The sequence below is a fragment of the Ceratotherium simum genome, chromosome 4 (genome assembly GCF_057802395.1).
Source record: "Ceratotherium simum simum isolate JZ-2026a chromosome 4, ASM5780239v1, whole genome shotgun sequence".
NCBI lineage: Eukaryota > Metazoa > Chordata > Mammalia > Perissodactyla > Rhinocerotidae > Ceratotherium > Ceratotherium simum.
In genome coordinates this window covers 8,177,925-8,192,007 of record NC_141903.1, presented here as the reverse complement: position 1 = coordinate 8,192,007, position 14,083 = coordinate 8,177,925, and the positions used below count along the sequence as shown (strand labels likewise).

At 52.7% G+C, this 14,083-nt stretch overlaps 1 protein-coding gene across 1 annotated transcript in view; it reads right to left on the bottom strand.

The window, feature by feature from the left end:
- Window positions 1-14,083, bottom strand: part of STK10 (serine/threonine kinase 10) — a 116,645-nt gene that overhangs the window by 78,099 nt on the left and 24,463 nt on the right. The window lies entirely within an intron of this gene.

The window sequence follows — 14,083 nt, the reverse complement described above, 5'->3', positions numbered from 1 at the left end:
CCATTAGCAGAGCGGGGACTCAGTATATGATCAGTAAGGGTTTGATGAATGAATGAGTAAATAAATGAACGAATGAATGAATATGAATGAAACATTCCAGTGGCCTTAAGATGCCCAGAAATCAGGGCAAAACAGCCAAAAGGTAACTAACACAGCTGACAGCCAGATTTTGCAAAGTCAGACAAAAGCAAGCTGGTCCCTCCCTCTTCTGCCACCGAGTAGAGACAATGGCTGCCATCACTGAGCACCTAATGTAGACCTGGCACGCACTAAGCGTTCTCTAAGCATTCCTTCACATGCTCCTGTGAGCAGTCACACTATCCCTATTTAACAGAGAGGGAAACTGAGGTTTGGTGGGGAAAGGGCTTCCCCAAACCCACTCGGCTCCTAAGTGACAGAACTAGGGTATAAACTTTGGTCTGCCTGACTCCAAGACACAGAGACAGCTGCGGTGTGTGCCGTGGGGCAAGCCCTTTGCCTGTCTGTGCTTGTTTCTCCCTGGAGAAGCAGGGAAGGTGCTGCATTCAGCCCCCCAGGCCTTCTGCACTGAGAGGCACTGTCCCCTGGGCATGGGGACACCCCATCAGTGCAGAAGACAGAGGCTTCTGGTGATTCAACAGAGGCCTGTAGAAAGCAGTCCACAGAGGCTGCAACCAAAAAACACAATGGTCCACACAAAAATGCCTCCAGCTTCTCAGCAGCTGTCCCTGTAGGTGAAGTCCCAGAACCACCGCACCTCTGACTCCAGGCCAGACAATGCAGCCATTGAGCAGGGCAGCCCACGCCCATGAGGCCTCCCAGGAACGCTGGGCCTTCTCCTCCACCCCAGCCCCAGCCACCACACTCACAGGGAGCCTGGAGAAGGAATCTGGCTCCCCTGAGTCGGTGTGAACTCAGTGCCCCCGACGGGAAGGAAGGGCATCTGGGGCACAGAGACGACCTGGGGTTCCTGGGGAGGCAGCTCTGCCAAGGCCTAGAGGAGGAGCGACGACCCACGGAGCCTTCAAGCCTGTGTGGCACGTTCCATGGCCCCGTCGCCACAAGCGAGGTGGCTCCACGTCCAAGTGGGCTGGCCAAGTCCAGGGCATCTCTGGGATGGACCTGAGGTGACTCAAATTCAAGGGAGCCGAACTCCTGGTCCTGTCCAGCCCTGAGGTCAGGAGCACTGGCTTCAGGGTCAAAGTCCCCTCAGCTTGAGTCCGAATGCTGCCACTGGGTGACTTTGGGCCACGTTTAGCCCCTCTGAGCCTCCCTTACCTCATCTGTAAAATGGGGACAAGACATCCCTACCCTGATGCGGTCTTGGGGGAGTAAATGAGATAGCACATGTAAAAACTATGAGCACAGTGCCAGGCACCTAGCCAGAGCATCACAAGCGAGAGCTACTGTCATCATGATGATCGTCACCATCACCACTCTCCTCACTCCACACCACCTTCCGGGAAATGCCAAGATCAGGGCTGCGACAGACTCCAGGCAGACGCAAACTGGCCCTCCAGCCCCTGCGGGGGACACACAGGCAGTTCTGTGCCTGCACAGACATTCTTGATCCATTTGACCATCCGTCTGTCCAGCCACCATTCCCTAAAGCCAGCTGTGCCAGGGCTCGTGTGGATGGAGAACGAGTCAGGGCCGTGCCCCTGCCCTGGGGAAGTGACCATAGGGGAGCGGTGTGGAGAGGTGGGCACGGCAGGCAGAGCCAGTGCTGGCCGCTAGCAGAGCCAGGGAGACAACGCAGGGTGGGCGCTCATGTCTTATTTCACCCCTAAGGGCAACCCCCACTCCTCCTTGACTCATTACTGAGGGACACAAGTCCCCAAGAACCGAAACACCTGAGTGAACTAAGGCGAGCCCATGGTTTCAACTCTGGAGTCATACAACTGGGGTCCAATTCTGGCGCCAACACTGACTAACAGAACCATCTTGGGACAAGTGAGCTCAGAGAACTGAGCCTCAGTTCGCTCGTCTGTAGAGTGGGGTGCCCGCCTCCCAGGTAGTGGGCGAACGGGATGACACGGGGAAGCCCACGGCTCAGCACCCAGCATTCGGCAAGCGCACTCCAACCATGAGGAACAGCAGAAGCTGGATCCACGCAGGAAACTGAAATGATGAGCCCACGTTCAGAGACAAGCCCCCCACACCAGCCTGCCCCATGAGAGGGTGCAGGAACTGCTGGAGAGCAGCAGAGAGCTGGGAAAAATGGTGGGACCCCGGGCAAGGCCATGCACCCACTTGCGCCCAGCACACATCCCATCTGACACACCATGCCCTGCAGTTTCATCTTGTTCATGGTCTGCCTCCTCACCCACCCCACTGCCCCAGAGAAAGTGAATTCCCCGAGGGCAGGGCTTGGTGTCTGTGCCCTCAGCACCTACAGCAGTGCCTGGCACACAGCGGGCACTCTGGAAACATCTGTTGGTGAATGAATGAGTGAGCGAGCCAGTGACATGGCTGCCCCAGCTGCTCCAGGGGGGTGGGAAGCCCAGTCCCCTGAGATCATGGATGTGGAACACCTGACACAGGCAGGAGTTATCAAGACAGGGACTTAGAGACCCTGCCACAGCTGCAAGGGCTCAAGGTTCCATCAATGACAACTCCGCCCCGAGGGCTCCCGAGAGGGCCCGTTGGGACATGCCCGGGGAGGAAGCAGCAGCCCAGAAATATATAAGGAAGACAGACGACAGCCCCACAGCCCCCACACATCCCTGTTTCCCCACTTCCCATCCAGGACTGGAATGATCTGTTCCCACTGGGGCCAGACAGGGTATAAATGCAGGGAAGCCCCCAGGGGCAGGGACAGATGGGGGAGAGGTGCCCACCTATGGGGCAGCTGTACTCAGCACAGCTCCGAGATGCCACGTGGGAATATGGGCCATGTGGCTGGCGCTGCTGATCCTTCAAGCCAAGCCAGACACCTGGATTCTTATACTAAAGATGCCAATTTATAAAGGTTCATATTGTTTCAAAAAACTGAAAAAAGCCTGCCCTACATGCAGCCTGTGGGCCTGGTACACATGTATCTGCCAATCTAGACCTTGAATAACACACCTGACCTGTCAGTGGGCACCTGGCTCGTACTGTCTGCCAGCTGGGGTGTGCTGCGTTTCTAACCCTGGGTGAACGCATGTGAGGTCAGTGTCATCACCCCCGATGTCCAGATGAGGAAATTGAGGCTCAGAGGCATGAAGAGACATGTCTGAGGTCACATGGCAGCACAGGGACAGCCAGATTCCAACCCAGGTCTGAGTGACTCCAAAGCCAGTGCCTGGTGGCCTGAAGGAATGAGGGCGCGTGTGAGAGCGAGAGGGGTGAGCGGGGACGGGAGGGGCACACGGGAGTGCCGGGAGGGGATGATGGCCGGCTGACGGGGTCAGATGGCGAACTAAACCCACATGGAGATGCTTGGGAACGCGGTGGGCGAACCCCTGGACCAGAGAGTCACCCTCATAAATGTGACACAGAGAGCCCGGCCTGGCCATTCCAACAGCAGGATTCCAGAACCCCAGGTCCATCCACAGCCACGCGACTCCACCTGCTCCCGGCCGGAGGACACCGGCTGCACCAGGAGGGTCTACTGTGCCTGAGGAAGAAGCTGGATGGATGCCCTGGCCAGGGCCCCCGCCCACCAGGAACAGCCAGAAAACACTCTGCTGGACAATGGGCTCCTCAGGTGGAGGGCAGGGGACTGTGTCACAGACTGTGTCCTTTCACTGCTCCCAGTGGTGCCCAGGGCCGGCACCCAGGGAGGGGCACTGCAGGGTAAGGGGGGTGGGGAACAAGGCTTTGAAGCTGGAACCTGGCCGTGAGCCCTGAGACAAGTCACTCTCTCCCTGACTCTTGGTCTTCACATCTGTAAAATGGAGGTGACTCGTTCCCATAGAATTGTGAGGATTTGGTGAGACAATCGTGAAAGAGCCCAGTGCAGGCCCAGCACAGAGAAAGTCCCCAGCAGAGGCCAGCTATTCCGCTGTCATTTTGCTGACTCCTCCCTCTCACCCCCCTCACCCCCATTCACCCTCTAGGCCAGGGAGCCAAAGCCTCCTCACCTGCTCCCCCTCCCCAGCCTCAGGGCACCCTCCCTGTCAAGAGCAATGTAGGATGGTAACGATACACCTCCCCAAGGCCTGGGAAACCTGTGCAGACTTTCAAGCACTCTACAAAGTGCTGTCATGCACAGGTGTGCGCATGCTCGGGTCCCCACGCGGGTGCCCGCAGACCAGATCCAGAGCGAGAGCGGGTGTGGGGAGCCCCAGGGGGACAGGACCCCAGAGCCCATGGAAAGGGGTCCTGGCCCACAAGACTGCTGAGAAGGACCACCACAGGCCCCCCAGCTGACCACGGATCGGGATTCAGGATTTCAGAGCTCGATGGGCCAGGGGAGTCGATGCGGGTTGAAGACCTTGAGACCACCCCTTCCAAGCCCTCACATCACGGACCGGGGAGCAGAGGTGCAGGGAAGGGACGGCACTTGGCTAGGGTCACACAGCGAGCTGGTCCCAGACCCAGGAAGATCCCAGGCCTTCCGTCTCCAGCCCAGCGCTCCTCCAGCCACACGGACTGACTCTCTAGATGAACACAGCGCTGCTGGCTACTCCCCAGCGTGACATTCTCTTTACAGGTCTGGCTTCTGTAAGGTCAGATATGCAGTCTGTCAGTGACCAACAGCTGGCCTCCCAGCCCAAGGCAACAAGCCACAGAAACCCTGCTGGTGACATGTGGTCACGTGGACATGTGGACAGCAGGACCCCCCCACCCACACGCTGCTCCGTGCCCCTGGGACTTGCACTTCCTCCTTGCAGGATGTTCACTTTCAGACAAGAAGGCACACTGAAGGCTCACAGTCACACCTTCAGGGTGACACATGCACACACACACACACACGGTATACATGTTCAGGAAGTTCACAGACCCCTCACAAGCCTATTTTTGGTCACCCTAGGCCCAGATGGCTGAAATGCCCACCAGGTCTGAGTAGTTAACTTATGGGGCAAAGCAGGCTGCATATATGAAAAAATGTCCTCTCATACTCTTCTGGGAACAGTCCTCTTGGTTATCTACTTTCTTCAGTTCTGATAGAGCTCCGGGATGGGAAATACTTCCCCTCAATTCTACTTTAAGAAAAACAGTGGTACATGCCAATGACAAATAGCCCTCAGCCACGGTATTGGGGATGCATTAGGGAGTAGTGAGGTCTGAGGCAACTGGAGGCCACATCCCTGCCTGAGGGGCAGTTGCTGCTCAGCCAAGGCAGCTGCTGCCATGCAGAAAGGTAGCCTGTTCAGCCACATCTCCCGGTTGTTCAAGAAAAGTCAGAAAGCTTGGGGCCGGCCCGGTGGCGTAGTGGTTAAATTCACGCACTTGGCTACAGTGGCCCGGGGCTCGCGGGTTCAGATCCCAGGCATGGACTGATGCACTGCTCATCAAGCCACGCTGTGGTGGTGTCCCACATAAAGTGGAGGAAGATGGGCACGGATGTTAGCTCAGGGTCAGTCTTCCTCAGCAAAAAGAGGAGGATTGGCATCGGATGCTAGCTCAGGGCTGATCTTCCTCACAAAAAAAAAAAAAAAAAAGTCAGAAGGCCAGAATTTTACATGACATCTTCTAACAAAATGCTAGCAACAAATTTCTAAAAACATGACGCAAGCCAAACAAAATGCGTCTACAGGCCCAGCCTGGCCCGAGAGCGTCAGTTTGGGACCTCGCTCTGAGGGTTCACACGCTCAGGTGAGGGGCCGGGCTCACAGCCCGTCTGACGTAGTGGGCACACTCCCACCCCCAACAGCAAGAGGCCGGGAGTGGCACGGCCCTGTGCTTCTCACCCGGGGGTGACTTTGCTGCCAGGGGACATTCGGCAACATCTGAGACATTTCTGGGTGCTCCTGGCAGCTAGCGGTAGAGGCAGGGATGCTGTTCAACGTCCTACACCACAAAGGGCAGCCCGCAGAGGATGGTCCAAACCCTGGTGCAGACCCGAGTCCAGAGGCCTGGGGGCTACTCTGGGGGCTCCCTGGGGAGAGGCCTGCCACCCCAGCCTAGGGCAGCCGCTGTCTTCTCTGTGGCCCACCAGGACTGCTGTGGAAATTTCACTAGAAAAGGCTGCCACAGCTAACGATGTCGGGAAAGCCCAAGCGTAGACTACGTGAGGTAAGGAGTGAGCTGTGGCGGCCAGACCACTGGCCTCCGGGACAGGAGACGTGGGTCCAAGCCCAGACTCTGTCCCCCGAGTGTCACTGGACAAGTCCCTGAGCCTGGCCACCTCATCCCTAAGGGGATCATCCCGACCTCTGACCTCAGGGGCATGGCCAGTCCCAAATGTGCCCCAAGGGAGCGCCTCGCCCAGCGCACGTCCCGGGGAGGCCAGGGGATGAGGAGGGGAATTTGGGGTCCCAGGACCAAGGGCAGGAGGCCCCCTCAGTTCTCTTCCACCCTTCCAAGCCCAGTCACGCCAATGCACTGAAGAGTCCCGTCGTGACACCCTCCCTCCTAACCGGAGTGCGAGGCCCAGGCTGAAGGCATGGCAGGCAAAGGGATTGGGCTAGAACTTAACAGAATTGGTTTATTTTCTTTGATTTCTATTTATGGCAAGTGAGTCCTAGTTTTCCATTTAGGGTAGTGAGACGAAAGTTTCTTTTTATAATTTTATTTATTTATTTATTTTTCCCCCAAAGCCCCAGTAGATAGTTGTATGTCACAGCTGCACGTCCTTCTAGTTGCTGTATGTGGGACGCGGCCTCAGCATGGCCAGAGAAGCAGTGCATCGGTGCGCACCCGGGATCCGAACCCGGGCCGCCAGCAGCAGAGTGCGCGCACTTAACCACTAAGCCATGGGGCCGGCCCGCAAGTTTCTTTTTAAATAAATGTATTCAATTTCTAAAAAGTGAGTCACCTTAAAAAAAATACTATTACAGAGGTAGCAGGATGAATGAGGTATGAGAGAGGCAGCCCGACTGAGAGTGTTACAGAAATAAACACTGCGGATATTCACACTGAAAACAGTACGTCCACACCCAGAGGAAACCCAGGAGGACTCCCCGGTTGTGGAGGCCGTCCATGCCAAGCACAGGAGTCAGTGCTTTGTCTGCTCGTCAGCAAGGAGATTCCTGGGCAGATACACTCCCTGCAAAACTTTCTGACCAGACGAAACCTGGGGACAGAGGGACTTTTGACCCTCTGTCAAAGACCCGCGCCGGGTCTCCAGGGCAGGCCAGGGCAACCAGGCCCACTACGTGCACGTGAAAGGCCTTTCCTCACTCTGTGCTGGTGTTGTCACCCCCCTGACATCACCTTTCTTCTCGTTTGGGGGTGACATGATCACAGCGAAGCTTCGGGAAGGTTCCCCACGTGAAAGGCAGAGAAGCCAGAAGAGGGAGCTGCAGGAAACGGGGGGGCTTGGGGGGCATAGAGAGAATTTTAAGAAAGCGCTGGGGAGGAGAGGAGAGAGGGGCCAGGGCATTAACTAAGCATCCACTTTGTGCCAGACAATGCTACACATACCCAGCCCACACACCTCACTTAATCTTTACAATGGGATAGGTTTTGTTATCATCACCCCCATTTTAGAGATAAAGAGAGAGAGACTCAGGTCAGCCAAGATCCATACTGGCACCAAGAGACAAGACTGGACCCAGCTCCTCCACTGCAGGGCAGGGAAGAAAAGAACAAATGCATGAGACAGACATGGAGAGGAATCACAGGGACTCAGAGACTAACCAGATTAATGGCAGAGGGAAAGGACAGACAACACCCTGCTTGAAAGTCCCCGGAGGTTTCCCAAGACCCCCAGTAAGATCGCACTCCTACCTCCGGGACCCCATCTCCTCCCACCCCAACACAGGCCACTGGCCCCTCGTTGTCTCTGAACACAGTAGGCATGCTCTCACCTCAGGACCCTTGCACTTGCTGTAGCCTTGATTCTCCCTCCACTGCCTCCTTCTCAAACATCACCTCCTCAGAGAGGCCTCTCCCTGACAACACCCAGAAGGTGGCTTGCCCTGTCCCTAGGCCACACGTCTGATTTTATACCCATCTGTCCTTATCGTTACCTGAAGGATGTGTTTATGTGCTTACTGGCTGTCTTCCCCACCAGACTAGAAGCTCATGAGGATGAGGACTGTGTCTTGTTCACTGTGAATCCCCAGCCCCTAGAACAGGGCCTGGCACACAGCAGACGCTCAGCTGAGTGCTCAAGGCCCTGCACAGTCTGGTCTCCTGTCACGTCATTCTCCGCCTCTCCCCCTTGGCCATGCTCTGTCGGGGCCTCTGCAGACTTCGATGGCTCCTGCCTCAGGGCCTTGGCACTTCCTAGTCCCCCCACCTGGCACTTTCTGCCCTTAAATATTCATAGGTCTGCCCTCCATCTCGTCTTGCGGCCTCAGCTAACACGTCACCTCACGAGGAAGGCCGTCCCTAGCCATCCTAGTTAAAGCACCTGTTCCTGACCCCCACCCTGGACCCTCCGCTGCATCTTCCCGGTTATTTTTCTTCCACACACTTATGACTCACTGAAGTCCTCTGATTCACTTCTTTATTTGCTCTCATACTGTCTGCTTCCACCACAGACTTTGAGCCCAGGAGGCGGCATCCGCAGGGCCTGGAACAGGGCTTGGCACAGGCAGGAATTCAACAGTGACTTGTTTAAATGAATAAACGAAGATGCTGCTGTCTGACAGGGCTGTGGGCTTCATTCCACCACTACCCACGCTTCTAGAGACAGGGGCTAAACTCCTGGGGTGAACAGGTAGCAGATCGAGGCATCAGAGTTTGCTGTCCTGTCAAAAAAGGCTGAGTAAGACCAGTGGTCAAGAACCGATCCGAAGGGGCTTTCAAAATCTCCCCACCTGCAAAGCAGGACTCTGTGCCACCGTCACTTGTCTTCCAGGTTCAGCAGAAAGGAAAAGCTTAAGAGGAATGAACTTCCTCCTCTCCTCCCTGCAAGCTGCCAACAGCTGGAGAATCGTTCAGTCAACAGCAAGGTCAACATCAGCCTCGGGCATGCTCCGGGGGCTGCAGGTGCCCCCTAGACTTCAGCCTCCCCAGGGCAGGGCTGCCCCAAATGGCCTCGGCTGCCTGGAGGGGACCCAGCTGGACTGTGACTCCTTCCCCTGCTCTGGACCAGCCCCGGGCGAGGATGAAGGCAGGGCCCTGTCTACCAGAGGAGGTCGACACCAAGACGGATAAGTGCACTAAGATGTGACCGGTAGGACGAGAGGAAACACACGGAGCAGAGAGGAGAGGGGGAGGAGGCAAACTCCACCCAAGGTACCGGGGAGAATCGAAAAGACCTCATGTGGGAAGGGATGCTCTTGCTGACTCTGCAGATGACAATGGGAAGGGCATGCCTGGAAAGAGGCACTAGGTGAGCAAAGGCCTGGAGGTGTCGCCTGCACGTAGCTTAGAATAGCTGGACAAGAGAGGTCTGGGAAGGTACTGACAGACGACAGACTACAATTAGCCTCTGTAGCAGGTACTGGGTTTGGAATATATTCTGCAGAGCTGTGGAACGGCTTGTCACAAGACAGTATGACATGAGTAGGGTCTCTCATCCACAGTCTTTGAGGACCTCTGTATGTCTGGCCTTGTGACTAACCTGCTGTGTGACCTTGGGTAAATCCCAGACCCTCTCTGGTCTGCAGCTATCTCATCTTTCGAATGAGCAGTTGGCTATGCGACACCCAGCTGCAGGGTTCTGTGGTGTCGTCAACACCCCTCCGTGCTGGCTCCAGTGGTGTGCTGCAGCCACCTCTCACTGGCTCGTGAGCACCGACGGCTACATTTTCAGGAATTTTGTAAGCCTCTTGTTAAATATAACCATTATTTAAAATTAAGTTATATAACCCTGTAATTTTTAAAAATTATATTAAAAACAAAGATAATAAATACTCAAAACTCATCACTTCCCTAATTATTTTAGCCCATTTCACTATTATCTCTGCTCTGGAAGCTATTTACATGTATCGTATCTGTATGGAAGAAATACTCCATCACGGAGGGCCACCACATCTCTTCCCAACTCCGTGTTAGTGACAGTGCATTTGCAGCTTGAAATTGACCGTGGCGAGAATATTCACACCACAGAAATTGGCAGATGCTATAAACCAGGGCTGCCCTTCCCAGAGCTGATTGTTAAACATTTACCATCACGCACACCACTCTCTCTCACTCGCACAATACAGGCAGGGAGAGACCCAACCCTTGGAAGACTTTCCCAGAGACCAAAATCTGGCTCAGGGCTGGGGATGGGGAAGGGGATGCAGGGGTGGGGCAGCTATAAACCAGAGGAGATGCACAGGGTCAGGCCTGCATCCACTCATTCTCAGGGCCTGCGTGGACGTTTAGAGCTGCATCGTCTACACCATCCGGTCCAGGAGGCTCTAACCACACGTGCCCACTGAGCACCTGAGATGTGGCTAGTGTTGAATGAAATTTACAATTGTCTTCACTTTTAATTAACTTAAATTTAAAAACTGACACTCGATTCTGTTATTGGGAAATGTGTAAGGATGTTGGAACAACCTAGGGATGTGAATCTACTTCGTCAACTGTAAATTTTATGACATCTAAATACAGACTAATTTTATGACAAATTGTAAATTTTATGACATCTAAATATAGACCAATTTTATGACAAATTGTAAATTTTACGACATCTAAATATAGACTTGTGATGAAAATTTAGCTCCTGAATTGAGATGTGCTATAAGTGTAAAACACACACTGGATTTGAAGGCTTACAATGAAAAAAAAAGCAAAATATCCCATTCATAATTTTTATATTGATTACAGTCAGAATGATAATACTCTGACATACTACGTTAAGTAAATCCTATTTTTTAAATTAACTTCACCTGTTTCTTTTTGCTTTTTTCAATGTGGCTATTAGGAAATTAACAATTACACATGTGGCTCACATTATACATAAATTGGGCAGTGCTGGTCTAGAATATTGTGGGTTGTTTTTTTCTCCCATTTGTACCATTTGATATTCAAAAGCAGAAGTAGTCAAAAGAAACCACTAAAAGGATTTTGCTCAGATTACAAATTCTGGAAGCAAATGAGCCGATCCTGTCCCATTGCGAGCGGGGTGATTTGGTGAATGACCTCTGCCCCATGCAGGGGAAAGTCTGTCCCTGGAGGCCATGGCTGGGGAAGGGGCCCAGTCACTCGGCAACAGCCAACTGCTCATCCCAAAGCCCAGCCCCTGAGGGCAGGCCTGGACTGGTTTTGCCAAAGCCCCCCATATGGAGAAGCTGGCTCTTGGAGCCACACAGAGGCCCAGGCCTGCCCACGAGAGGGCCCAAGAGCCAGCACACAGAAGGAAGCATCAAACGCTGGTGCACCTTCAACCCTGTGTCTCAGAACAACGCGACCTCTCCCTTCCACACTTGCACAAGTGCTGCCCCTCTACTCAGACTGCCCTTCCTTCTCTTAGACCTCTGGAGAACTCCTATGCATCCTTCAAGATCCAGTTCAAATGCTCCTTCCTCTGAGGCCTTTCCTGACCAAATGATGTTCCCACATCACATCCTTGGGCTTCTGGTCTAGTCTATTCTTATCACTTCCTTTCAACCTCAATGCTTTTACTCTTGGCCCCTCAAACCTGATTTCTTTCTACAACACAGAATATGTGTCTCTCCCCTGTGGAAAATTGCCACTGGGTCCCCATTACCTAAAACAGTAGCTCTCAGACTTAAACAAGCATCAGAGTCACCTAGAAGGCTCCTTAAAACACAGATTGCTGGGCCCCACCCCAGAGGGTCTGATTCAGCAGGCCTGGCCTGGGCTGGGGCCTGATCTTCTGCATTTCTAAGAATGTCCCACGTGCTGCTGCTACTGGTCCAAGGGCTGTACTTTGAGAACCACTGATCTAAAAGATCAAGTGCAAACTCTTCACCTCGGCATCCGAGGCCCTTCACAACACAGCCGCCAATACTCCGCTGCCCTCATCTTTCACCGGGTGCTGCCCCCATCCTAGTCTCCCCATTCGCCAAACACGTCACACCCTGCACACCATTGCCCATGCTGTCCCTTCCACTTGAAACCCTTTGTCCCTCCTGATCTACCCACTTCCAGTGTCTCCTGCCTTGATTTCACAATGTCTAAAACTCAAACCCTCAAAAATGAGGAGCCGGCACCTCTCGGGGTCTACAAAGTAGCAAATGCAGGCCGCAGGGGCAGCCACCAAGAAGGCGGGTGAGGACTGGGTCTGGCGAGAGCAGCAGCTTCAAGTGACAACTCTGGGACAGAAAGTTCTGGTGTATCTATTTAGACAACCTTGTGACAGTCACGGTCCAGTTATAAATTGTCCTTCTTCTCTATCTGGTTTTCCAGCTCCGTCACTTTCTAGCTGCCTGGCCTGGGGGGAACACAGCCTCTTTGTGTCTCATTTCTGTTTGTAAGAGGGAGATAAAGCAACACCTCATAGAACAAAGATTAAATGACAAACGCAAGTAAAACTCACAGCCACAGGCCTAGCACCCAGTAAGCCCTCAATAAACACTCACTGTCGTTGGTATTATCTTTGGACCTGGGAAAGTAATGAACTTGGTCCTAGCCATAATCAATAGTGGGAACAGACACACAAAAGATGTTTTCTTCAGGAGTACATAATCAGTGGTCCAATAAAGGTGGTATGGATGGAGAGGAGGATGGATGGGCAGATGAATGGATGGCTGGGTGGGTGGGTAGATGGGAAAACTCCTTTGTATAATACCCCGGGTGGCTCTGTGAGGACTGTCTGGCAATAGACACTTAAAAATCTTACAAATTCTCCTAAAGAGGTTCTAAGGCAAGAACACAAAAATTTGAAGATGTCCATCACGGAGTTTTTTATAGCAGAAAAAAAAAAAAGAGGCAGCCTAAATGCCCAACAATGGGGACAACACAGTCAGAAGACAGAATTCTATGGAATAAAAAATGAAGATGCAAGTGTTTCCTCACTGACAGAGAAAGTTGTTCTTAATACACCTTAAATAAAAAGAGTAAAAGGTAAAGTAACAGGTATGGTATAAATTCATCTTTTTAAAAAAATTGTGGATGTGGGTGTGTATATATATATATATAGAAAAGTCTAGAAAAATATATTCCGAACGCTACCAATGGTTATCTCTGGTGTGAAAACTTGGATGGTATTAATCTTTTTTTTTTTTTTTCCTTTTCTGTATACTCTCGTTTTTCTCTGATGACCATATACATATTTGTTTAATTTCTTTAAAGAAGAAAAAACATTTTAAAAAGCAGCTCTATGAAAGAGAACAGAGGAAACACAAAGGCTCAGCTTCATCTCCCTCAGCTGTGTGACCACGGGCACGGGACCTAACCTCTCCGTGCCTCTGGCCCCTCCTTTGGAAAGGGTTACCAGTCTCCTTGCCCTGCTCACCTCCCAAGGTGCCTGGAGACAGTGGATGAGGAAGGGCTGTGAAATCTGCAGGTGACAGTCAGGGGGCAGCGGTTTTATTCCCCCCAATGACATCTGGGAGGCTCCCAAGGAGATGCCCAAAGAGGCAAAGCAAAGTTGGCCTCCGTTGGGCGTGGGGGGCGGGGGGGGCAGGGGGGCAGCCAATTTAAGTGGACAGAGCTCTGGGCAGGGCTGGGGGCCGAGCTCTCACCCCCTCAGACACTGGCTTCCTTCATTTCTGTGAAATGAGAGGGATACACCACGGTGGTGGTTTCTAAACTCGCCCTTGGTTTTCTTAAACAGCAGGATCCTTTTCTCAAAAGGAAACACAGATTTCCCTGTTAAGTGTCATAGTTCTGATCCTGAAAATCAAGCATACTGTGCAAAAAAAATAAATAAATAAAGCCAGGTGGGAGTCTATTTCCCATTATTTCAAGTGGGAAAAATTGTAAAGTGTTACATGTCAACTCCAAACTCCCCACTAATTTCCTCAAATGTAACTAAAACATAGTAACACTCTGTCTATACATCATGAACTATCATGATAGGAGGCAAAATGCTTAAAACATCCCCTCCTGACCACCAAATAATTATTAGTGACTGTTAATACCCGGTGCCATGCGCAGTACCAGGAGCCTGGCGGCTCAGCTCCCGTGTCACCCGAGATGCCAAGCCCTGCTGACCCCGACC